The following is a 27,862-nucleotide window of genomic DNA, read 5'->3' on the forward strand; positions in this document are numbered from 1 at the left end:
ATATAGTGCTTAGCAGAATGTGGGAATAACGTTAACGTGGATTGACAAGTCTATTATACTTGAACAGGTACCATGAGAAAGCAAGTGTCTTTGTTTACCATGAAGTCTGCTTGTAGAATGACCCCTAGAGATGAGGAAGGAAGAGGTTCAGACATAATTAGGACTCATTTGAAAGGCTACCGCTCAGTATAATGGTGTGGGTGTATGTTCCTCTGCGGTGGCGTGCCCACCCTCACTTATGGTTGCTAATAAGGTCTCTGGTCAACGTCCAGGTCTTTGCTCTAAAACCCGTCCAAACTGAAAGGCAACGAAAAGTCTCCTCAAGCTAGACAAAAGGAGTGTGCCCAAAGAAGGTAAGATTGCCACTCTCCTCTCTTTGATAAGTCCTATCTTTGGAATTTTCAACCTACTTTTAGTAGTCGCTGCACTCTGCTACTCCATGTATACATTCCCCTGGGTGTGAAATGGAGGAGGAGGGGCAGTGCCTTTAGAGAAGAGATTGATGAGAGATGAACCCCACACATAGAACCTCAATAGACTTTTATTGACCGGACATGAAAGAAAGCCTAAAAGGCAGCAAAAAGAAAATGATAGAATAGGGTGAGGTTACAGGTTATCTTTTTAAAGGGGGAAAATATACCCACTTTTAACCTTCCCTTGCATGAGGAACAATCTGAGACCACTTTTTTTCTCACCTTAATCTAGAAAGGCCACATTATGAATCAAATAAGATAGAAGAAAAAGAAACAAAACAAAACCCTTTGTCAAATTGTGATGGCAAAGATGCTGATAAAAAGGATTTTATTTAAATAGCTATCCTTTACATATATTTTGGCCCCCAAATTCTACTTCTAAGATTTTTTCCTAAGGAAATAATCATAAATGTGCACAGAAAAGAATTTCAACAAAAATAAAAATAAGAGACTGGTTAGAAATATCACAATGCATGCATATATACAATGGAAAAAATGCAACCATTAAAACAGTGTCTGAAGATTTTAACTTAGTCTGTATATACTTGTTTAGTTCTTACTGTTAGACAGATCCTGGCCAGGCACTAGCATCCAGTGGTGTCTGCTTTCAAAGACCTCACACTCTAGCGGTAAGACAAAAATGGAAATAATTATTTATTTATACTTGAGATAGTGTAGTTATTCTATATTAATTCAATTAACATACATTATGTGAAAAAACAGGCTAAAGGACATTATGCTTTTGATTTTATTAAATATATATGTATATATACATATATTCACATATATGTATATACTCATACACACATATTTATATGCACATTGCATCTGTTAGCTATTGCTGCATAACAACTCACCCAAACCACAATTGTTTATTATCACTCATGCATTTGTGCATCACTATTGGTATGTGGATTGGCTGGAACAGCTCTGCTCCACATGTTTCTCATCCTCCTCAGAACAGTGTGATAGTCTGAGCATACTGTTTTTATCATAGTGACAGAGGTACAAGGGAGAAAACAGAAACAAAGGAAGCCTCTTTTGGTCCAGGCTTAAGAATATACAATGAAAAATGTAGAAAAATCACAAGACACCTAGGCACCCACATTAGTTACCTGAATGAAAGGATTATGTGCTTTTTTATTTTTTCTAAAGTTTCAACAACAACAAAATGTACTTTTCATAATCAAATCCCAACAAAAACTTATTTTAAATATTTTACCAAACTGAATTTCCACAGGTTTCCTCTTTCTTATAGTCCTTTTTATAATTACTCATATAGAAGGGAGGACAACTGGAGAAAGAAATCTTAATATTTTATGATGTCTATCCATATGTCAAGAGATCATAACTACCTAATGTGTTGCCTGGCCTCCCTATCAATATAAACTCTGTAACAACTGACAAAGTGATAGAGAATTGTGAAGATAATATCATCCATGTTTATTTACTTTATTTAAGAAAAAACAAACACTTAAAGAATTTCAGTGGGTTTACAAAGGTAATTATCTCCTTAAATTTACTTTTATGTGCATGGGCATAACTAGGTACTTTTTAATGGTAGGAAGCTAGATAACACCTTGAGATGCTGTTATTGCTTTTCAAAGGATGCATGATCCTTCATCTCAAAGCATTCCTTTTAGTGGCACATAAAAGCAATGCTTTATGCCCCATCCCTGTTTTATGCTTTCTTTTCTTGGGTAAGGGGCTTTTTTTTTTTTTTCTTGTCCTATTGACTGGTATAGGAAGCCTTTTTCCCCTCCTTTTTTGGTACCATGATTAGGTTGAATGGTTGATGTTTCTAGTGAATCATTCCACCAATTAGGCCAAAATATTAAAAGACAAGTAACTTGAGAAGGAAACTCACATTTCTATAGCACTTTGCAGCAGATGTATCCTATTTACTGCTTTATTTTATTGCTTAATGACTGGATCTGAAGTAATTGCACCATTTGACAGATATTTATTTGTAAAATGTGATTCATTCAGTCAGACACTTTTACAGTGATTTTCATGCCAAGTGTTAAAATTGTGTAGTCTTGAGTAGCTCTTTCAAAAGATGCAAACATGCATGTAAATTCCACGCATCAAGCACATCTACTTTCGGCTCTTTTTTTATTATAGAAATATTCCAGTTGACAAAGAGTGCTAGTGAATAGACGGCAGGGACTTCTGGACTTTAATCAACCTCAATCACTGGCAGGTTCAGAATTAATTTCCTAACCATGAATCACCTGCAGACAATGAATCACGTTCTAGAGAATTTTGCCAAGCAAAACAAGCCATCATGCCCTGTACAACTTTTGAGGACGGGGCCATGGAAACTCATTTGACTAGCATAGTTGAAGTAATGAAAAGAAAAGAATACTAGAGAATAGTGGAACAAGCTATCAGTGTCTGGTGACTTTCAGCTTTACAAAGACAAAGGAATCAAGAGTTCAGCATGAAAACACTCTTTCTGAAATGGTCTACTCACTGGTGGGATCCTGTTCCTTAAATTTTAGCTAATTAGAGTCAAGGTAAAGGATCCTTTGTTAATATTTTTTTGGCTGTGACAGGTTCTACACATTACAGCACAGTCATCAGAACATTTTCACCCATTCTTTAACCAAAGTGTTAGAAACCTCTTTGGTTTCTGATTCAGATACTGTCTCACTATGGAAAGAGAAGAGTGAGGAGAATTAAACAAATATCCAGGTAACACAGATGAAGAAACACTTTTGAAAGAAATAGCCAAGTCATTTATATACTTAAATTATTGATATGATTGCCTCAGTTTTCCATTTTCTCTTCCAGGTGTACAAACGAAGGAACCTATGACTTTTATTTGTTTCTAGGCATCATAAAAAAGCTGAGATAAATTTCAGTTGCAAGACATTCAACAAAATAAGTAGAACTATACACAGTATCATCACAATAAAAACTGGTCATTTAAAAAGGAAATATTTGTATTGACAAATTTGGATAATGTTAATTTCAAATTCCATCAACAAGTAAACAACATACAACAATAAAAAAGTGAAACACTTCGGCCTACTAAAGATATCTGACATACACAGCTCTAAATTATGCATACCATTGCAAAGAAAATAAAAAATAAATAGAAAATTATTATCTAGAAAGAATAGTAATAAGAATTTGCAAACACATTATTAGACAAATATCAGAAACTCAAAGACTAGACAATATACATTTTTGGAAACTGGCTTGAATTTTTTTGATTGATTGATCATTACTGTCAAATAAATTCACCTTTATAGATTCATCCAATTTTGGCATATGGAAAAAAAGAAGGAAGATTCATGTCACATGGCAGAGAATGGAATAATTTTCCAGACAGGCAATCAATATTTCATTTTAGACCATGAAAACAGGTAAATCGGGCTATAAAGTATCCACTGTCAGCTACTTCAGCCAGGTGAATGGAACACATTAAGCATTATTATTATTGAGTGATGCTAGCTGGAATTTTTGTCTTTGACTTTTATACCATCCTCTGTCCTTCAGTGTGTTGTCTTCAGATCCAATCATACCTTTTCACTTACTGATTGCCTTGGCACCTGGGTTTATAATTCTCCTCCCTTCCACAGGTTCTGTTATAATTCTGAGCACCTGGAAAAATGTGTGTTCAACTCAGACAAACCCTCAGAATGTTGACCTCATCTCCAGTGACTTACTTTCCTGCACAGTGCCCTTCAGGCACCCACCACCAAGTTGTAAATCTGGGACCTTAATCTTTACCTGAAACTGGTCTAGCTCTTAAATTGCAAATTCATACTCTATAGGGGTTTGACCCCAAACTCTTATTCTTTGACTGTTGCTTAATTATTTCCAATACTTTAGTCTTTCATCTCAATTTTATGCCACTTAACAAATAGTACTGAGAGCCCACTTGGTATCTTATATTGTTCTAGACACTGGATTTCTTGGAGTGAATCAGGAAGTCAAAGATGCCTGCTCTCATGGACCTATTTGCAAAATCGTTGACGTTGCTTCAGTCTCTTGATCAACTCTACCATATCTTCCTTTTCTACACAGCTTAAGTCTCACAGTCCATCATTTCAACATCTCTGTTTTTAATATCCTTACCACTTTGCTCATTATTCTTCCATCACCTACTGGCAGAAGTCCAAGACTAGAGAACCCTGACCACCTCCCTCTAATCATATTCATCTCAGTGGCTGAACACGACTTGGAGGAAATCATGTAACTGTGCAGATAAATACCACAATAAATTCATAGTCACCACAACAGCAATGGGGCCCTCACCCCTCCCCAGAAATCCTTTCTTCTGTGTTTTCCTAGCTGTATTTCTAGATCCCCAGGTACTTATTTCAAATAAACAGCAAGGTTAATAATGTTGGCATCCAGGGCAAGCATTTCCAAATGGACCCACAAATCAAATCTATAATTCATGTTGTGACTAACAGATGATGGTGATTATTATCAGTGCAGAACATCTGGAAGCATCCTTCCCTAACTAATCAGGGCTCAGAGACTGAGGCAAATAGAAAAGGTTCTGGGCCTTGCTTGGGGTGGAGCAACTGATTCTCTTTGCCTTGGTGTTAAACATTTTGTTGGGTCTCACTTTAACTTTCAGCTTATATTCAGCAAAAATAGTTAAAGAAGGAAGCTTCCAGTATGCTTCCGTATAGCATATTCCATGCTATATGTTATGCATATAGAAAGAACAAGCATATATAACTTCCCTAAGCTGTCTGACCAGCTGCTATAGCACAAGCTGATTAAGGATGCTCCCAAAATTTAGTTATTTGACATCTTTGTGCCTTGGTTTTCCGTAAAATGTACATAGTAGAACCAACTTAATAGGGCTGTTGTAAGGATCGAATGGGAAAACATACTTAAAGTGTTTGAAATATGACCTGGCCCCTCATAAGCACTCAGAAAATGTTAGCTATTAGTTGCTGATCCTATTCTCATCCATAATTCTGGCTCCCTCTCTCTCCTTTCTGCCACACCAAATTTCTTTAAAATGCTGTCTGTGTAAACTCCATTTTCTTACCTCTCTGGATCTCTTCACACCACCACTCCCAACCTGTTCTTATGGAGGTCACCAACGGCCTCCTCGACCCTTCCCCTGGTTCTTATTTTGTTGACCTATTAGCATCATTTGACACTAGTGACCACTCTCTTCTTCCTGAAACAATCTTCCCTAAGCTTACATGAAGAGACACACCCCTTGATTTCCTCCTGTATTTCAGGTTACACCTTTCACCTCCTTTTTCAGGATTCTTGTCCGCCTACTTTTTCAATGTTGTTTTGCAAGGTCCTATCATAGGGTTTTTCTTTTCTCACTTTACATACTTTTCCCTGGTGTATCTAATATACTCCTATAGGATTACCATTTCTGTTCTTTAGGGTGGAGACTAAGCTACAATGAAAAGAAGAGTGGTTTAAATAATGAGGTTTATCTCTTTCTCACCTAAGAGCCAAGTTGCGCGTGGTCCAGCCTTGCTCTACGCTGTCACTCAGCAACCCAGCTTCTTTTGTCTTTTTGCTCTGCATCCCTGAATCATCTGCATCACCATTGTCTGCTGTTTGAAGCTGGCTTTCTGTTAAGTTCAAGGACCTGAGGGAGGCAAAAAGAAAAGAGGAAGTTCAGGGGTAGGGACTACTCTTTAAACCAACGACATGGGAGTTACATACATCACGTCTATTCATATTGCACTGGTCAGAATGTGGACAAATGACCACATGACTCCACAGTGAGAGCTGGAAAATGTGGATTTTGGTTGGGCACATCCTTAGAGAGAAGGGGCAGATGGATTTTAGTGGACAACAATAAGCCAATAGCTAGAAATTCTGTATCTTCAGCCCCGATCCCTTTCCTTACTTTTAGACTCAAACATCTAAATGCTTACTGGACAGTTTCACTTATCTCCCACTGACACCTGAAATTCAGTGTGTCCCAAATAGAATCTATATTTTTTTGTGTCCCGTGATCTCCATACTCCCTTCACCAAAAATGAGTCCTCTTCTTTTGTTCCCTATCACAGCAGTAGAAACACCATAGACTCCTCCCAAACAGATAATTTCACATCATTCTTCACTCTCTGCCTTCATAATGCTCGAACTTCCCTCTCTATAGAATCTATCACAATGGCCTCTTGATGCTCTATTCTAAATACCCCCCAAATCCTCAGGCCACTGCCAAGTTACTACCTTGATTAGGCTCTACCCTCCATTATTACTCCACATAAATTTACAAATGTTCTTCATTTTCTGAATCTGTTTGATTCCTCAGTTTGCACAGCAGGAATTCAGATAGAGAAGGACATTAAGTTCTCAATCTATTTGGCATAGTGATCAGCAAAGGTTTGGATAGTGGCAGATTTATATAAAAATTTATCTGAGTCTCCTTACCCCTGAATTGAGACAATATAAGCTGCACTAATGATAATGTGGGTAACAAGGGATTCCCGTATCCTCTACAGTAATATCCAAGTGATCTTCCTAAAATATAAATCTAATCTTACCACATATGTAACTTTTCAATGGCTTCCTATTGCCCTTAAAATAAAGTCCAAATTCTTTTTTTTTAATTTTTTTAAATTTTTTATTTATTTTGTTTTTGCAGTACGTGGGCCTCTCACTGTTGTGGCCTCTCCCGTTGCGGAGCACAGGTTCCGGACGCACAGGCTCAGTGGCCACGGCTCACGGGCCCAGCCGCTCCGCGGCATGTGGGATCTTCCTGGACCGGGGCATGAACCCGTGTCCCCTGCATGGGCAGGCGGACTCTCAACCACTGCACCACCAGGGAAGTCCATGTCCAAATTCTTAACATGGCTTAGAGGTCTTACATTTTCTGATTTCTACTTAATCTTGAGCCTTCTCATCCTGAACTTTTGACTCCAGACATAGGTAACGTCTTGTGGTTCCTTGCATGCACCATCTCTCCCTTGTCTTGAGGCCTTTGCACATGGCATTCCATTTGACTGGAACTCACTTCCTTAACACTGATCCTTTAGCCTGACTAACGCCTAGTCATCCCTCAGACAACAGCTGAGTTATCATGTCTTCCAGGAAGTCAGGGGACTCTTACTTGCAGATGGGATTAGGTGCCTTTTATTATTTGCCCCAACAGTACCACGTGCTTACCCTCTATAACACTTATAAAACTGTGTTATAATTGCTTTTAATTATCTATTTCCCCATTAAGAATGTAAACTCTGTGATGACAGAAATTATCCTGTTTATTGTTGCATCTGCAGAGATTGCATAGAGTTTAGAATGTAGTAAATGCTCAATAAATATTTTATTAAATACTCATTTAAGACTTGGATATATGAATAGTTTGAAATGAGGCGAAAAGTACTAAAAAAGTATTTAGTGGAAATTAAGAGTTCTTGACACAATTATAATGAAGAGATTAATGTTTACTGAAGTACACTTTTATTTAGAAAAATAATCTAATAACACTTAGAGAGTAATGAGCTAGAATGAACGCTGTCAGGACAGCCATGGAAATGTCAGAGTCTGCCTGACTTTTGTCTCCTTCCCTAGCCTGAGGCTTCTCATACAGTCCACATGCACAGATCTCTTGCCTTAGCCCCTCAGTCCAGGTCTTTGAGGCTTATGAGGTGAGAGTTATGAGGAGGTGGTAGGCACAGAGCCATTAACCCATTAGCTGGTCTGACTCTTCATTCTGAGTCAAACCTCTCTTTGGGGCACTTGTTCTAGGAAACAGTACTCAGCTATGGTGGCAACCAACTGGGAAGTGTGTCACTGGTGATTACTCATACCAAAATTCCAAGGCTTATATGTGTCTTCTTTTTACATTAAAGTGGATTCACTGTCATCTCTGTTATAACATCATTCTTACCATTTTTCATTCGGATATTTTCTGGAGTGGGAAAGAAATGTTACCAACTATGCCGAAAATGACCATGATAGCTGGATATGCATGTGACAAATCACCTAGTTGTCTGGTTTTAAAAATGGAAGTGCAGTTTTCTCTTTCATATAAGTTAATGCAAATTTTATACAGAAAATACGGAACTGTCAGATATGAGTCAAACAAGAGCAAGCTAAAGTTAACACTGCCACATTAGAAGAGGGCAAAAGGAAAACTCTGTAGGCTAAGGAAAAGTCTTAGGACTGAGCAAGGCAGGGTGTTGCAGCTAAAAGAGGAGGATGGAGTCATCTTCTGAAAGCCTGTGTGTCCGAAGCATCTGCGTTTAACTCCCCCAACTAGGGAGAAGCAGCAATTTCACCAGTGGGTTCCAACAGATGTATAAAGTCCCGGTAAGTGTCTGTTACCTACAAGAAGGAATGTGGATGCTGTCATCATGCAGGTAACCGGGTATAATTATGAATTTTTTTTTTGCGGTACACGGGCCTCTCACTGTTGTGGCCTCTCCCGTTGCGGAGCACAGGCTTCGGATGCGCGGGCTCAGCGGCTATGGCTCACGGGCCCAGCCGCTTCGCAGCATGTGGGATCTTCCCGGACCGGGGCACGAACCCGTGTCCCCTGCATCGGCAGGCGGACTCTCAACCACTGCGCCACCAGGGAAGCCCATCATGAATATTTTTGCAAGGGTATTTAGGGGCCTGACTGCCCATACACTAATAACATACTAGTCTTTTAAAATGTTATTGCTAAAACTAATCACACTGTTATATTTCAAATATAACATTTAGTCCTACATTCAACTGGAGCTATGTTGCAGCATCCAGCTTTTAATTTCAGACCTCCAGGCTTAATTATTTTTTCTTTTTCTTTTTTTTCTTTTTACATCTTTATTGGAGCATAATTGCTTTACAATGTTGCATTAGTTTCTGTTGTATAACAAAGTGAATCAGTTATATGAATACATATATCCCCATACCCCCTCCCTATCCCACCCCTCTGGATGGTCACAAAGCACAAGTTGATCTCCCTGTGCTATGCGGCTGCTTCCCACTAGCTATTTTACATTTGGTAGTGTATATATGTCAATGCTACTCTCTCACTTCGTCCCAGCTTATCCTTCCTTCCCCCTCCCCGTGTCCTCAAGCCCATTCTCTACATCTGCGTGTTTATTCCTGCGCTGCCCCTAGGTTCATCAGAACATTTTTTTTCTTTTAGATTCCACATATATGTGTTAGCATACAGTATTTGTTTTTCTCTTTCTGAGAAAACAGACTTCTCTTTCTCTTTCTCTTTCACTCTGTATGACAGACTTCAGGTCCATCCACCTCACTACAAATAACTCTATTTTGTTGATTTTATGGCTCAGTAATATTCCATTGTATATATGTGCCACATCTTCTTTATCCATTCCTCTGTCGATGGACACTTAGGTTGCTTCCATGTCCTGGCTATTGTAATGAACATTGTGGCACATGTCTCTTTTTGAATTGTGGCACATGTCTCTTTTTTTTTTTTTTTTTTTTTTTTTTTTTTTTTTTTGCGGTACGCAGGCCTCTCACTGTTGTGGCCTCTCCCGTTGCGGAGCACAGGCTCCGGACACGCAGGCTCAGTGGCCATGGCTCACAGGCCCAGCCGCTCCGCGGCATGTGGGATCTTCCCAGACCGGGGCACGAACCCGTGTGCCCTACATTGGCAGGCGGACTCTCAACCACTGCGCCACCAGGGAAGCCCACATGTCTCTTTTTGAATTATGATTTTCTTAGGGTATATGCCCAGGATTGGGATGCTGGTAGTTCTATTTTTAGATTTTTAAGGAACCTCCATGCTGTTCTCCATAGTGGCTGTATCAATTTACATTCCCACCAACAGTGCAAGAGGGTTCCCTTTTCTCCCACCCTCTCCAGCATTTATTGTTTGTAGATTTTTTGATGATGGCCATTCTGACTGGTGTGAGGTGACACCTCATTGTAGTTTTGATTTGCGGTTCTCTAATGATTAGTGATGTTGAGCATTCTTTCATGCGTTTGTTGGCAATCTGTATATCTTCCTTGGAGAAATGTCTATTAAGGTCTTCTGCCCATTTTTGGATTGGGTTGTTTTTTTGATATTGAGCTGCTTGTATATTTTGGAGATTAATCCTTTATCAGTTGCTTCGTTTGCAAATATTTTCTCCCATTCTGAGGGTTGTCCTTTCATCTTTTTCATGGTTTCCTTTGCTGTGCAAAAGGTTTTAACTTTCCTTACGTCCCATTTGTTTATTTATGTTTTTATTTCCATTTCTCTAGGAGGTGGGTCACAAAAGGATCTTGCTGCAATTTATGTCATAGAGTGTTCTGCCTATGTTATCCTCTAAGAATTTTATAGTGTCTGGCCTTAAATTTAGGTCCTTAATCCATTTTGACTTTTTTTTGTGTATGGTATTAGGAATTTTTCTAATTTCATTCTTTTACATGTAGCTCTCCAGTTTTCCCAGCACCACTTATTGAAGAGGCTATCTTTTCTCCATTGCATATCCTTGCCTCCTTTATCATAGATAAGGTGACCATATGTGCGTGGGCTTACTCTGGGCTTTCTATGCTCTTTCATTGATCTGTATTTCTGTTTTTGTGCCAGTACCATACTGTCTTGAGTACCGTAGCCTTGTAGTATAGTCTGAAGTCAAGGAGCCTGATTCGTCCAGCTCTGTTTTTCTTTCTCAAGATTGCTTTGGCTATTCAGGGTCTTTTGTGTTTCCATACCAATTGTAAAATTTTTTGTTCTAGTTCTGTGAAAACTGCCCTTGGTAGTTTGATAGGGATTTCATTGAATCTGTAGATTCCTTTGGGTAGTAGAGTCATTTTCACAATGTTGATTCTTCCAATCCAAGAACATGGTATATCTCTCCATCTGTTTGTATCATCTTTGATTTCTTTCATCAGTGTCTTATAGTTTTCTACCTACAGGTCTTTTGTCTCCTTAGGTAGGTTTATTCCTAGGTATTTTTTTCTTTTTGTTGCAATGGTAAATGGGAGTGTTTCCTTAATTTCTCTTTCATATTTTTCATTGTTAGTGTATAGGAATGCAAGAGATTTCGTTACATTACTTTTGTATCCTGCTACTTTACCAAATTCATTGATTAGCTCTAGTAGTTTTCTGGTAGCATCTTTAGGATTTTCTATGTATCATGTCATCTGCAAACAGTGACTGTTTTACTTCTTCTTTTCCAATTTGGGTTCCTTTCATTTCTTTTTCTTCTCTGATTGACATGGCTAAAACTTCCAATACTTTGTTGAATAATAGTGGTGAGATTGGGCACCCTTGTCATGTTCCTGATCTAGAGGAAATGCTTTCAGTTTTTCACCATTGAGAATGATGTTGGCAGTGGCTTTAACATACATGGCCTTTATTGTGTTGAGATAGGTTCCTTATGCCCACCTTCTGGAGAGTTTTTATCATAAATGGGTGTTTAATTTTGTCAAAAGCTTTTTCTGCATCTACTGAGATTATCATCTGGTTTTTATCTTTCAATTTGTTAATATGGTGTATCACATTGATTGATTTGCATATACTGAAGAATCCTTGCATTCCTGGGATAAACCCCACTTGATAATGGTGTATGATCCTTTTAATGTGCTGTTGGATTCTGTTTGCTAGTATTTTGTTGAGGATTTTTGCACCTTGTTCATCAATGGTATTGGCCTGTAGTTTTCTTTTTTTGTGACATCTTTGTCTGGCTTTGGTATCAGGGTGATGGTGGCCTCATAGAATGAGTTGGGGAGTGTTCTTCCCTCTGCTATGTTTTGGAAGAGTTTGAGGAGGATAGGTGTTAGCTCTTCACTAAATGTTTGATAGAATTCACCTGTGAAGCCATCTGATCCTGGGCTTTTTTTTGTTGGAAGATTTTCTTTTTTTAACATCTTTATTGGAGTATAATTGCTTTACTATGGCATGTTAGTTTCGCTTTATAACAAAGTGAATCAGCTATTGTTGGAAGATTTTTAATCACAGTTTCAATTTCAGTGCTTGTGATTGGTCTATTCATATTTTCTATTTCTTCCTGGTTCCGTCTTAGAAGGCTGTACCTTTCTAAGAATCTCTCCATTTCTTCCAGGGTGTCCATTTTATTGGAATATAGTTGCTTGTAGTATAGTCTCTTATGATCCTTTGTATTACTGCAGTGTCAGTTGTTAATTCTCCTCTTTCATTTCTAATTCTGTTAATCTGAGTCTCCTCCCTTTTTTTCTTGATGAGTCTGACTAATGGTTTATCAATTTTGTTTATCTTCTCAAAGAACCAGCTTTTAGTTTTCTTGATCTTTGCTGTTTCCTTCATTTCTTTTTCATTTATTTCTGATATGATCTTTATGATTTCTTTCCTTCTGCTAGCTTTGGGGGGGTTTTGTCCTTCTTTCTCTATCTGCTTTAGGTGTAAGATTAGGCTGTTTATCTGAGATTTTTCTTGTTTCTTGAAGTAGGGTTGTATTGCTATAAACTTCCCTCTTAGAACTGCTTTTGCTGCATCTCATAGGTTTTGGGCCATCGTGTTTTCATTGTCATTTATTTCTAGGTATTTTTTGATTTCCTGTTTGATTTATTCAGTGATCTTTTGGTTATTTAGTAGCATATTGTTTAACCTCCATGTGTTTGTATATTTTACAATTTTTTCCTTTAATTGATATCTACTCTCATAGCATTGTGGTTGGAAAAGATACTTGATCCAATTTCAATTTTCTTAAATTTACCGAGGCTTGATTTGTGACCCAAGATATGATCTATCCTGGAGAATGTTCCATGTGCACTTGAACGAGAAAGTGTATTCTGTTGTTTTTGCATGGAATGTCCTATAAATATCAATTAAGTCCATCTGGTCTAATGTGTCATTTAAAGCTTGTGTTTCCTTATTTATTTTCATTTTGGATGATCTGTCCATTGGTGAAAGTGGGGTGTTAACATCCCCTACTATTATTGTGTTACTGTCGATTTCCCCTTTTATGGCTGTTAGCATTTGCTTTATGTATGGAGGTGTTCCTATGTTGGATGCATAAATTGTTATATCTTCTTCTTGGATTGATCCCTTGAACATTATGTAGTGTCCTTTGTCTCTTGTAATAGTTTTTATTTTGAAGTCTATTTTGTCTGATATGAGAATTGCTACTCCAGCTTTCTTTTGATTTCCATTTGCATGGAAAATCTTTTTCCATCCCCTCACTTTCAGTCTGTATGTGTCCCTAGGTCTGAAGTGGGTTTCTTGTAGACAGCATATATACAGTTCTTGTTTTTGCATCCATTCAGCCAGTCTGTGTCTTTTGGTTGGAGCATTTAATCCACTTACCTTTAAGGTAATTATTGATACGTATGTTCCTATTGGCATTTTCTTAATTGCTTTGTTTTTGTTTTTGTAGGTCTTTTCCTTCTCTTCTGTTTCCTTCCTAGAGAAGTTCCTTTAGCATTTGTTGTAAAGCTGGTTTGGTGGTATGAATTCTCTTAACTTTTGCCTCTCTGTAAAGGTTTTAATTTCTCCATTGAATCTGAATGAGATCCTTGCTGTGTAAAGTAATCTTGGTTTTAAGTTTTTCCCTTTCATCACTTTAAATATATCCTGCAGAGTTTCTTCTGAAAGATCAGCTGTTAACCTTATGGGGATTCCCTTGTATGTTATTTCCTGTTTTTCATATTTTTTCTTTGTATTTAATTTTTGATAGTTTGATTAATATGTGTCTTGGTGTGTTTCTCCTTGGGTTTTCCTGTATGGGACTCTCTGTGCTTCCTAGACTTGATTGACTATTTCCTTTCCCAGGTTAGGGACGTTTTCAACTATAATCTCTTCAAGTATTTTCTCAGACCCTTTCTTTTTCTCTTCTTCTGAGACCCCTATAATTCGAATGTTGGTGCATTTAATGTTGTCCCAGAGGTCTCTGAGACTGTCCTCAATTCTTTTCATTCTTTTTTCTTTATTCTGCTCTGCATCATTTATTTCCACTATTCTATCTTCCAGGTCACTTATCTGTTCTTCTGCCACTAGTTATTCTGCTAGTGATTCTTTCTAGAGTATTTTTAATTTCATTTATTGTGTTGTTCATCATTATTTCTTTGCTGTTTAGTTCTTCTAGGTCCTTGTTAAACATTTCTTGTATTTTCTCCATTCTATTTCTGAGATTTTGGATCATCTTTACTATCATTACTCTGAAGTCTTTTTCAGGTAGACTGCCTATTTCCTATCCATTTGTTTGGTCTGGTGAGTTTTTACCTTGCTCCTTCATCTCCTGCATATTTCTCTGTCTTCTCATTTTGTTTGACTTACTGTGTTTGGGGTCTCCCTTTCACAGGCTGCAGGTTTGTAGTTCCTCTTATTTCTGGTGTCTGCCCCTAGTGAGTGAGGTTGGTTCAGTGGCTTGTGTATGCTTCCTAGTGAGGGGGGATTGGTGCCTGTGTCCTGGTGGGTGGAGCTGGATCTCGTCCCTCTGGTGGGCAGGGCTACATCCAGTGGTGGGTTTTGGGGTGTCTGTGAACTTAGTATGACTTTAGGCAGCCTCTCTGCTAATGGGTGGGTTTGTGTTCCTACCTTCCTAGTAGTTTAGCATGGGGCGTCCAGCACTGGAGCTTGCTGGCCATTGGGTGGAGCTGGGTCTTAGTGTTGAGACAGAGATCTCTGGGAGAGCTCTCACTGATTAATATTACATGGGGCCAGCAGGTCTCTGGTGGTCCAATGTCCTGAACTCAGCTCTCCCATCTCAGAGGCTCAGGCCCAACACCCGGACGGAGCACCAAGTCCCTGCCAGCTGCAAGGCTCGGAAGAAAAGGAAGAAAAACAAAACAAAATAAAAGAAAAAAATGAGCAGACAGAACCCCCAAGACAAATGGTAAAAGCAAAACTAAACAGACAAAATCATACAAAGAAACATACACACATACCCTCACAAAAAGAGAAAAAACAAAAGGGAAGAGAGTAACCAAACCAATAAACAAACCCACAAATGAAAACAATCACTAAAAACTAAACTAAGATAAACATAAAACCAAAATGAAATCAAATGCAGAAAGCAAACCCTAAGTCCACAGTTGCCCCCAAAGTCTACCACCTCGTTTTGGGAACACTCATTGTCTATTCAGGTATTCCACAGATACAGGGTTTACCAAGCCAATTGTGGGGATTTAGTCCTCTGCTCCTGAGGCTGCATGGAGAAATTTCCCTTTCTCTTTTTTGTTCACACAGCTACTGGTGCTCAGCTTTGGTTTTGGCCCCGCCTCTGTGTGTAGGTTGCACTCAGATGTCTGTTCCCTGCCCAGACAGAAGGGGGTTAAAGCAGTGGCTGATTAGGGCTCCCTTGCTGACTCAGGCTGGGGAGAGGGAGGAGTATGGTAGTCACAATTGGAATGCAGGGCATGACGTTGCAACACCCTGAGGCATGCTGTGTGTTCTTCTGGGGAAGTTGGCCCTGGATCACAGGACCCTGGCAGTGACAAGCTGCATAGGCTCCTGGGAGGGTATGGGTAGTGACCTGCACTTGCACACAGGATCCTTGGTGGCAGCAGTGGCAGTGGTAGTGGTCCATGCACGCCTCTGTGTCAGAGATAATAGCCATAGCTTGCACCTGTCTCTGCAGCTCACTTAGACAGTGCTGTCATCGGTGGGTACACGGAACAGGAAGCCCCTCTCCTCATGCACCCTGAGACAATGGTCTCTTGCCTCTCTGGCAGGTCCAGAGTTTTTCCCGGACTCCCTCCTGGCTAGCTGTAGCGCACTAACCCGCTTCAGACTGTCTTCACGCAGCCAACCCCAGTCCTCTCCTTTGGATCTGAACTCTGAAGCCCAAGCCTCAGCTCCCAGCACCCACCGCCCTGGCGGGTGAGCAGACAAGCCTCTTGGGCTGGTGAGTGCTGGTCGGCACCGATCCTCTGTGCGGGAATCTCTCCGCTTTGCCCCCCGCACCCCTGTTGCTGCGCTCTCCTCCGTGGCTCCGAAGCTCCCCCCCCCCCCCCGCCCACCCGCTGTCCCTGCCAGTGAAGGGGATTCCTAGTGTGTGGAAACTTTTCCTCCTTCACAGCTCCCTCCCAGAGGCATAGGTCCCATCCTTATTCTTTTGTCTCTGTTTCTTCTTTTGCCCTACCCAGGTATGTGGGGAGTTTCTTGCCTTTTTAGGAGTCTGTGGCAGTGTTCAGTAGGTGTTCTGTAGGAGTTGTTCCACATGTAGATGTATTTCTGATGTATTTGTGGGAAGGAAGTTAATCTCCATGTCTTACTCCTATGCCTACTTGAAGGTCTCCCAGCTCCAGGCTTAAATTAATTTAGTGGACAACTTATGTCCAAATATTCTCATTGTAAATTGGAATTTGCATGGAGTAAGACACCAGGCTCCAAAAAGCAACTATCTCAAGGGCCCCTGCCCACACAGCATATGCACATCTAAGAGAAAGTAAAAAGAAACAACCTTCCTCTGGGCTACTCCTATCAGCAACCACATAGAAAATCTACGTTTCACCTTGACGTGTTCTAGTGCCTGATCTTACTAGGCATCCCTGTGGTTTTGCACTTGGAGACATCTGGAATATGGTCAGCGAAAGCTGGGTATGTTCTAAGACGAAGGGTTCATGGAATCTCCCCCAGAGGTGTGATGAAGAAAATTCCTGTTAGTTTTTCATGTTTCACATTAACTCTCTCAGGTCCTGAAGACCCAAATATAGACAGGTACTCACTCTTAATTTCATTATTCTTCTCTTTTGTTCATTTGCTTTGTTCATTGTTTTTGTTGCTCTTGTGTGTTTGTTTTGTTCATTTGAAAAGTCAATACCTTAAAAAAGTGATATTTTTAAAAACCTGAAGAAAAAATTTCAGAGGACATTGTGTAACATCTGAAAGAGCTAGGAGTCTCTCTCTTTCTAAAAATTTAAACATTCTCAGACTTGCTCTGGAGGAAGAATCTATAGTCCATGCAGACATCAATCAGCTGTCCTTCATCTTGCGCCACCTCTCTTTCCTCAAATTATGGGTGAAACTATAGCATTGTAGAACTGGCTACTCCCCATGAATCCGAAGCTGTCCTAAAGATCATTTTCTACCACGCTGAAGGTTTAACTACAACTATATTTAATTGGCACTGGTGGGCAATTCATTAGGGGCATTGCAGTGTGACTATTCAGGAAATGCCTGCCTGCCCAAGTGCTGGCAAGCCTGTTCCTTGCAAATCTCCCAAGATCACTTGTCGAAATGTTTTGCGCTGCAGTGTTGATGATATGCCCAGTTCAATCAATCAACCAACAAATATTTATGTGAAATGCCTGTTCTATCACTACTGCTGACATGAAACTCCTCCTCTGTTGGCCAATGTGCTCATGTGAATGGTGCTCAGGCCAAAGTCAGGGTGATCTTTGACCCCACTGGATGCATGCTGTTGTTTCTAACCCTTCCCAAATGGGAAAAAAAAAATCAATTAATCCACCAAAAAAATAGTTATTGAACACCTACTATGTACCCACATTTTTAATAGATTTATATTTCTTTTCATCTAATGAAACTCTCAGACCAGGGTCATTCACTCCTTCTCTCCTTCTTTCTCTCTTCCAATAAGTTTACTATATTAGCACCCAATGTTCGTGTAGAATTGTGTAGCTAACAAAGTATTTTGATTCTTAACCCTAACAGCAATACTGGGAAGGGGCTGTTTTTTCCTCTTGTACAACTGAAGAACCAGGAGATTTGGATTTGTCTAGAGTCACAGCCCATAGAGAGCAGGGTAAGCGCTCAAGTCCTCTAACCCCAGAATGACTTTCCCCAGAACCCCATTGCTCCATGCTAAAGGTAAAGCACTGGAATAAGGCTTTGAGTTTGAGAATAGGAGTGATACTCAGATGAATAAAATAGTTTTGAACCTCAGGAATTTAATATCAGAGGTAATCCAATGATTTTTGTCTGACTTTAAGACAGAACTAAGAGCCTGATGCATTTCAGAACTCCTCCCTCATATCCAGCTAGAGATGATAGGAATCTTTGGAATCTTCCATAGTTGCCTGGCCTCAAAAAGTCCTATTTGCATGACTCTATCTTGGGACTGCCTCAAACTATATTTCTCAATCTCGAAATCAAACTTACAGTTACCAAAGGGGAAATGTGGGGGGAAGTAATAAATTAGAAGTTTGGGATTAGCATATACATACTACTGTATACAAAATAGATAACTAACAAGGATCTACTGTATAGCACAGGGAACTCTACTCAGTATTCTGTAATAAACTACGTGGAAAAAGAATGGATATACATATGTATGTATATTCTTTTTATGTATATATGTATACCTATATATATATATATATATATACACACACATATATTCACTTTGCTGTACAGCTGAAACTAACACAATATTGTAAATCAACTATACTCCAAAAAAAAATTTTTTTAATATAAAATAAAATAAGAACAAATAAAAAATAAAGAAATGAAATACATATATACACACACACACACACACACACGAAACTACATTTCCCAGAGCCATGATTCTGGACAGCTGCTCTTCTAGCTGTGTCTAAATGCAGTGTCCACTTCTTCCGCTCCCCCTGCTCTCTCAACTCTGCAATTCACCTCAGTGTGGTTGTTAGCCTGGCCCTGTCCTTCCATTCAAACAGTCTGTGGTAAGGTCATGATAGACCTTCATGTCACTGAAGTCAAACACAGTTTTTTCTCTATCTTTGACTTGTCAAGAGGCAGAACTACGTAGCGGTAAACAAAACACAGAACTCTGCAGTCAGACTGCCTTGTTTTGAATCCTAACTCCTCTGTTTGTGATCTCAAAAAAGGTACTTAACCTCTCCATGTTTCACTTTCTTCTCCCACAGGACTGGGTGATGACAGTATCTGTATCATAATACAGGTGGAAGACTTCAAGGCATTAATATAGGTAAAACCCTGAAAAAATATCTGACACATAGTAGTAAATGCTCCAGGTGTTGGCTGTTACCATTTATTACTTTCTAAGCTGCTCAGCACAGCAACAATTTTTTTCTTCTGTGATCACAGTCTTCCACTGATCTCTGTGGCACCATGTTCTCATGAATCTACTCTATCCGCTCCAATAATTTTTCTCACTCTTCTTTGCAGACACTTTCTCTCTCTCTTTTTCTTTGTTTAAGTTCTTCCTGTTTTATTTACAAGGTAGATTATTTGTATCATTTTTCTATCCCTCAGCAATTCATAAAAGTCACACATTAGAATACCAGGTTCATGCAAATATATATTTTCATGACAGATCCTTCCCCTGAATTCTTGGTGGACATAGCCACCTTCCTTTTTAATATCTCTACTTGTGTATCTCACATACAACTTAAACCCAATCTTTCTCCCCCAAACTTGTCACCTTCTGGCATTTCTCTTAGTAAATACAACCAGCAGTCACTGTGTTATTGAATAGTGCAATAGCTCTCAAAGTGTCATCTTCTCATCACTCTGACCCCACACATCAAGCAGAGTGGTCTTTTCAAACACAAGGAGATACGGTCATTATCTGCTTAGAGCATCTTGATGTCTTTCTTATACTTTTTTTTTTTTTTTTTTTTTTTTGTGGTACGTGGGCCTCTCACTACTGTGGCCTCTCCCGTTGTGGAGCACAGGCTCCAGACGCGCAGGCTCAGCGGCCATGGCTCACGGGCCCAGCCGCTCCGCGGCATGGGGGATCTTCCCGGACCGGGACACGAACCTGTGTCCCCTGCATCGGCAGGCGGACTCTCAAACACAAGAGAAGCCCTCTTATACTTTTATAATAAAGACTAACCCCTTGACTGAGCCACAAAACCATATCTCAACAGCTTTAAATCTTCTCATGCTTCCTCTTGCTTTCCTACTACCAAGTCACTGACCCTTCTTTCATTTCATTAAAAGTTCCTTGCTCCTTCTCACTGCAGGGCCTTTGCACACCCTGGTCCTTCTGCTTTCTCTCTACTCTATGACGCCTCAGTTCCTATTCTTCTTGACATCTTGACTGTATCATTACATCATCAGGAAAGCCTCATCTAACCTTCCTGGTCAGATAGATTGCTCACATTTCTTTTCTTCCTAGTATTTATCATGGTTGTAGTTCCACATTCCTTCACAGTTTCATTCCTTCACAGCTTACGTCTGTCTCATAGATTAGACTGTAAACTCTATGAGGCTATGCCTTGAGGGAGGGTGGTTACTGTTGTATCCCCAGGACTGCAATAAAAATGTTGCTCCAGTACAGATTTACAGTAACTTAACCCTGGACAATCTGAGCTCAGTTCTATCTCTATAGCTTAATGCCTGGAGTGCATGGACCTCATTTTACAGAAGAATTAGCTCCATGAATAAAATATATATATGCTAATTATGGCAGAGTATCTACTAATTGTACGTAAAACCTGCTGTGTTTGAATAGATGTGGTCGTAGGAATTGAAGTCAAATGAATTAGAGCTTTGTTAGACAGCATCATAATTTGCATGACTGACAATCAGACTTGGGAGAGTAAAGCATTTCAATTTATTCTGACTTCTTAAGACTGCTGAGACTGCAATTCCTGGGTCCTGTCTACTCATGGGCAGTATTACATGGCCAAAATGTAACAGAATGATTTTATTTCTTAACTTTATCTTATTTGTGCTATAACACATAGCCAGTCTTTGAATTTTTTTTCCATAAAAAGAAACTTTTATATTATGATGACTAAACTTAGACCCTACTGATATTCCCAAAACCCCAATAAAGGAACAAGCTGGGAATTGCATTATTTTACCTTCAGAATGGTCAGAAATATTTCAAACTTCAGCCTTTTGGTGACTTTATAGATGAATAACAAAGTGGTTGGTTTTACTAAAAAATCAGCGCGAAACAAGCCTTTCCTCTTCTTCGACCCCACTGCAGTAAGTACTTCATTAAAAAAATAAAGAATTATTTTGTGGCCTTGATGTTCAAATGTCAGAGACACTAAATTTACTACACAAACAGAATTTGATGACTCTGCTGGAAAAAAATTTTCCTATTAATAAGATCTGTTAAAAAAAAAAAAAAGAAAAAGAAAATAACACGTATCTGGACAGTTCATTTGAATGGCCACAAGAGAGCAGTAAGAAATTAAAGCTTAGGAAGATGACTCATAGTCACACTTTATATGTATGTGTTCTGCTATTAGGAAGAATTGAAAGACAGACCTATTTCTATTTGTCCTTAAGTTTAGAAATATAGTTTAGAATTTCTTAATTTTTTAAAGCCCTTTAAGAAGGACAATATAGATAGCATTAGCTGAAATTTCCTGAAAAGAATCTTGAGCTAAGTCTTTTTAAAAGCTCAAGTTCAAGTGTGAAAATAGAAGAAAATAATCACTCTGGGCAAAGGGACCTCTTGAGCAGTCATCTGGCCCATCCCTTTGGATTATTCACGCCTGACAGAAACGTAATGCGACTCATTTACAAAGTCCCTCAGAAGATCCCAGCATCCTGTTCTAGAATATAGCCAACACTTTGAAATGTTAACTATCAGGAAATATATTTTTATGCATAATTCTATTCCCTCATGTTGTAATTTAGCTACTATTTTGAATAATATCAAGGGAGACCTCGGATCTTTCCCCAAGGCCCATCCCTTTCTCTATATGTCCCTTGCACTTTGCTGCCCATACGAACTTTGTCACTTTTTACTTGGAATTTTGGACGCCATGAATTCTAAATTGAAAAATTATAAATCTGCAAAATGACCAGCAGTAGCTCCAATATACGAGACATTGTTAAGAATCAGTCTCAGAAAAGGATTAATGGCCAGTAGAAGACTAGACAAAGGTCAGGAGCAAGCGATTCACAAATGTAGACTCTCAGTCACTAAACATAGGGAAAAATGAATCATGCTTCACAGTAAACAGAGGAATGCAAATTAAAATGGGGTACTTTTATATTACTATATAAGCACAGATTTAAAAGAATTATAATGTCCAATGTTAACAAGAGAGAACAGCCACTCATTAGCACTGAGGCATTTGGTGGAAGAACTTTCCTGAGGGCAGTTTGGAAATATATATCAAAAAGTTAAAAGTGTGAATTTTCTTTCACCTCGTAATTTTGCTGTTAGGAATTAACCCTATAGAAGCAATCAGTCAAATACAAGCATAGGTCTTAATAGTAAAAATAATTGGGAAAATAAAAACTTAAATTGTCTCAAAAGGAGAATTGGTTAAATAAATTAAGACATAGCCATACAAATGGACCATTATGCAAATCATTAAAAATACTACAAATACACATTTATTGGTATTGAAAGCCGTTGGTATATTTTAAGTTAAAATGAGATTGAAAAGAGCACAGTGTGATTTCACATAGGAAGAGACTGTGACTAACTACGTAGAAAAATGTCTGGATGATATATACCAAATAACAATTATCTGTAGGTAATGGACTCAGGAGATTTTTTTCTTTCTTCTACAGAACTTCTTGTATAGTCTGCATTTGTGTTCGTTTGTTTTTAATCAATTATACAAGTTACTTATAAAATTCATAAACACGCAAAAAGCTACTTCTACACTTGAAAACATCCTTAGAAAAACTTATAAGTTGGCTTGGAGAATTTATAAGAAGTTTGAAGTTTAATCTTCATCTAGGAAATTTTCTATGAAAACACAGATTAATAACTATGATCTGTGGTTATCTATATTTTTAGTACAGTTATATGAAAGAAAACAACATAGCAACAAGTTACCAGGTTATATGCAGCTTGTGTCTATATGCTGCTAATATAAGTAGATGAAAATTAAAAACAAACATTCACATGGTTGATTTACTTCATAAGGTAAATAACATTGCTTTTTAAGAGGAAAAGAAAATCTTCCTCACCTCTTTTACCCAGGAACAATCCAGTGACCTGATATCCAACCGATTTCATTTTTTTCCAGATGTTCTAAATGGTCATATTCTCATTGATTTTCAGGCCCATGTTCAACCTACAAGTAAAATAGTGAAATATCTTTTGAAAGGGCTTTTGCTGAATTCGGCTTCTGTGTGGCTGAAGATCTCCTATATAAGGATAACTTTCAATTGCTGCAGATTTGGAAAGGAATCTGAGGTTTTCCTATTATAAACTACTAGCAAACCTTCATTTTTAACACAGCTCAAATTATCTTATGATTTCTGAAACTATCAACTACTGACTATCTCCTGTGAATCGAGTACCAGTTTAGACCTCAAGACAAGCTGCAAGACAAGTATTAGCTTCAATTTGGGATGGTGAACAGGCTCAGTACATCGCCTGTGACTGGCTAAATGGTACAGTGGAAGGACAGGGGTAACCTCTACACTCTTTCGGCCCCCATAGTTTTGCATTTTTCTTTTGTTTAACATGGTAGAGGCTTTTATCCCCCCAGCTGCACACTTTTTTCCTCATAGCATTTCCTCCGCCATTTGAGGCCCATTTTCCTCCTACCCCGAACCCTTCCAGATGCCCCCGAAAAAGGTCTATGAGGTACCTTTTATGAACAGCGTTTCAAAGTTTTGTAATTGTCTTCCTGCCTATGCTCATGGAAATTTACAGCTGGGCTGTAAGGTTGGGTGCAAGGCAAAGCAGCCCAGTGGGCCAGTCGGGAGCCCCCTTCCCCGCCCGCTACCGATGGCCTGAATCACCCTGAGGTAATCGCCCCCTTGTTGTACTCCATGGTTCCCCATCTACAAAATCAGAACACGTGTTGTTGCCACACTCGTGGGTCAGTTACAACTCCACCCCTCTTAAAAATGGATTTTATCCTTCTTAGAAAAATTTAAAGAATGCGTCATGGAGATGTGAAACCAGAAAATAAGTGCCTCTGTTTCCTCCATCACATCTGAAAATGTCTTTAGCTGCCAATCAAATTGTGTTTAATAGCCAGCGCTTTTTAATATCCTCAACTGGATGGCTCACAGGATGGCTTTGAAGCAGGACGTTAAAGTCTGGGCCGCACAATGAAGAGAGTATTGCCATCAGTGATGAGTAAATGCACTAGTCATTTCCAGTCTCCCTTCTGGCTACCTTTGAAAAGGAATTACTTCACCATACCCTGACCTTTGTCCTCTTTGGTAAAGAGGTTTCTTGAACTTCAGAGGATCTCTTGATTCTTACCAGTCTCTCCCCATCCCCTTTCTTCCCTATTCCCCGAAGGCCACTCTCTTCCCACTCCCAGGTCTTTTGTTCATGTATGCTTTTAAACAATATGCTGAAAACAAGAAAATAAGTTTGAACTTTAAAAAAATCTAAAGGGAACCAAACAGAGCAAAGACATTCAAACAGCAAATGGGCAGGAAGGCAGAGTTAGAGGAGATGAAGGGAAGGGCTGTGAGTGGGGCAGGAGATTAGAAACACGGTACTTCCTTTCCTACCAGCTCACCAGGCTTGGGTGAGTCACCTGACAGTAATCTTGTCTGGCAAAGGGGCTGTAAGAATACTTCCTTAAAGGAATTCTATGTGAGCAGATACAGTAATATACAAAACCTCTTTGAAAAATGTTCCCATAAAAACTCCAACTATTCTCTTTATCTCTCAGCTTGCTTAGCCTTTACATTTTGGAAATCATGACAAGGTACCTTGCTGACATTAAAACAAGGGGAGTGTGACCAGTAATTTTCTGGAAACTTGGCTTTTTTAGTAGAGCTAATACGTTATATGGCAAGTATGAAGTTGCTCAACTTAATTAAAATAAAATGTCAGATTCCAATTCCACTAACATTCATGAGGTACCTAGCTTGTGCTGGGTTCTCTCTTTAGGCACTAATAGAAATTAAATGAATGTAGGGCTCTGGCAAGAATTAAGGTAACTATAGAAACTAGGGGATGAAAGTTAATGGGCCCTGAGTTAGTTGTAGTAGATTAAGTAAGACCAGTCCTGGGCTTTTTCTGGCCAGTGGGCTTCAATAAATTCAATGATTTGGTCATTCATCCATCCATCCAACAAAAAATGTATTGAGTGGCTCTACCAGGCCAGGCAATGGCCCACCAAAAATAAGATAAAGTCCCCTTCCTCAGGAAGTACACATTCCTGTATAGGGAGACAAAAAATAAGTAAGCCAGTGAAGTAACTAGATAATACTAGAGAGTAATGAGTGCTGTGAAGGAATAAAACTCAGGAAGTACACATTCCTGTATAGGGAGACAAAAAATAAGTAAGCCAGTGAAGTAACTAGATAATACTAGAGAGTAATGAGTGCTGTGAAGGAAATAAAATAAGGTAGTTGAAGGAGAAACCCTCAGAAGATTCTTTAGATAAGGTGGCCCTGGAAAGAACTGTTAGCATTGGTGATATGATGAGTCAGCTGAGACCTAAACGATGGCTGAGAAGTCAGAACTGTGATGAGTGAGAAAAAGTCTTTCAAAAATAAGGAACAACCAGTAGATAGTCTTCAAGGAAGAGCCAGGAAGAAAGTCATTGTGCATAAAATACAGTGTGCAAAGAGGAAGTGATAGGAACTGAGGTCAGGGAAATGGTACGGCCTAGATTCTAGCAGGTTTTTGATGTCACAGAAAGGAGTTTAGATGTTGATCAGCGTGCAATGGAAAGTCATTGGAGGAAGGATTCTAGCAGGAGAAAGAAAACATCTTATTTACATTCATTTTTTAAAGAAAATTCAGGGTCCTCTGTGAGGAATGGATTGTAAGAGAGTAAGAATGAAAGGAAGGAGACAAGTTAGGAAGCTTTATCAGTGAGCTTGCACGTCTGTATAAGCTTATGAAGAAGCTTATATTAATTTATATAAGAAGCTGTGTAATTCAGGTGAGCAAAGATGCTGCCGTGGACCAGATTCACCATGTTAATATTGGGTAGGACTGGGGCTTTTTATGGTGCATCTAGAAGTCTTTGGCAATGTTCCTTTGAAAGATAATGACAACTGTCTCACCAAATGAAGTTGGTGGTGACAGAATTAAAACACAAAAGCGATGCACTACAGCTCTGCACTAGACAATCACTTTCTCTTTGAGTTCGATTCATTACGATTCTCTTCTACCAACTTAAAAACATTTTTACCAGAACTGATAATGTGGATAATACTTACTCTGTGTTCACCTCCTTCACTACGACCCCTTGGATTCTCAATCTCCCCAACCGTGGCAGGCAAAGAAGAGGAAGGTAAGGCCATAAGTTGCTGGTGTTAACATGGAAAATGAGAAGTAGAACTGCTAGCAGAACGTAGGTACTACGTCTGGACTTCAGTAAGGCTGTAATCAGAACCACATTGCTTTGTAACAGGAAATCTGGGCTTCTAAGAACTGCAAAGTGGAGATTTACCAACTGACCTAATCATGCAAAGAAAATGTCAAACTGCAATAACAGATTTTTGTACTTCTGTCTGCCTAAAGAGCAGAGGTTGGGACCCCTGCCCAGCATAGATCAAGAAGCACACAATCATCCAGGCTCCATGTTTCAGTAAAGAGTTTTGCTTAAATGTGCCAGATATTGTTAAAAATACAAAGAACCCTGTTCATAAACACCAGGCTTTCTACTGATCCAAAAGCACATGTTTATTTGTGTGGTCGGTGGCCTGCATATTTTAAGAATCATGTAAATAATAAAGTCAAACTACTTTAGTTGATAAGAGTGAAATTGATGGCCCAATAATCAGACACATTTGTGGGCTGTTGTATCTGTACATACGCTATTTATGAGAAATAGTGACCGTATACTTGTGAGAGACTTAATAAAAACATATTTCAATATTTACATCTTCCTTAATGGGAAAGGAGGGCCTTTCTCTTCTTTGCTTCATGAACACAACTAGAAAACAGAAATAATAATTTAAAAAACCTGTAATAACTATTCATTAGCTATGCCTCCAAGGAAAAAGCAATACAACAGTTTAAGACCAATCAGATCTGGAATGGAAAGCTTTCTAAGCATTAAATATAATCAGAATATTTGAATTATTTCTTACCTTAGGAGAGAAAAGTAGGTAAGTCTACTTCTCAGACTGAGACAATTGATGGTTACCCCATTTGAACCCTAACCAGAATGAAAATTAAAATTAAAGTCTTCAATCTCACAGAATAAAGTACCCTAATCATAATTTTAGAATGTTTTGATGTTTCCTTGAAATACTTTCACATTTGTGTTAGACCACTAGATGATTCTTTTTGAAGCCAAATGTTTGACTGAGTAACCATTTTTTTTTGCCTTTTGGGAGGTCTGAGGTCTTCTGCCAGCGTTCAGTAGGTGTTCTATAGGAGCAGTTCCACGTGTAGATGTATTTCTGATGTATCTGTGGGGAGGAAGGTGATCTCTGTGTCTTACTCTTCCACCATCTTCCTCCAATCCCATTTTTTTTTTTTTGTATCCCACCTCACCCTCACTCTTCTGTCTATAGAGTCCTCCAAACGCAGACCATGCTCCCTGCAGAACTGAATCCAAGCTAAAGGCATCACCTGTCATCAATGAATGTTTTAAAAAGTGCTAATAGAAAAATCAATATTCATTTTTAAAATTTATACATGTATTTTTACATTGTCTATTTTTACATATTTCTTTTTCTCAGACCAAGCCAGAGACAAGTTGAAGTTCGCATATAAATAACTCAAAATCTTTTTCTGATTTTT

The 27,862-nt window shown here is 38.9% G+C and overlaps 1 long non-coding RNA gene across 3 annotated transcripts in view; it reads right to left on the minus strand.

Moving 5' to 3' along the window:
* Positions 1–26,583, minus strand: part of LOC137224888 (uncharacterized) — a 69,600-nt gene extending 43,017 nt beyond the window's left edge. For 2 of the 3 annotated variants that reach the window (XR_010943554.1, XR_010943555.1), the window contains exons 1-3: positions 26,329–26,583; positions 23,149–23,255; positions 5,917–6,063 (exon numbers count right to left, since the gene is read on the minus strand). This is a non-coding gene — a long non-coding RNA (uncharacterized lncRNA). Of the gene's footprint in view, positions 1–893; positions 4,086–5,916; positions 6,064–23,148; positions 23,256–26,328 lie in introns of those variants that run through there. The other variant, XR_010943553.1, reaches the window with a different exon arrangement.
* Positions 26,584–27,862: the final 1,279 nt, after the last annotated feature.

This window comes from Pseudorca crassidens, chromosome 5 (assembly GCF_039906515.1).
Source record: "Pseudorca crassidens isolate mPseCra1 chromosome 5, mPseCra1.hap1, whole genome shotgun sequence".
Classification (NCBI taxonomy): domain Eukaryota; kingdom Metazoa; phylum Chordata; class Mammalia; order Artiodactyla; family Delphinidae; genus Pseudorca; species Pseudorca crassidens.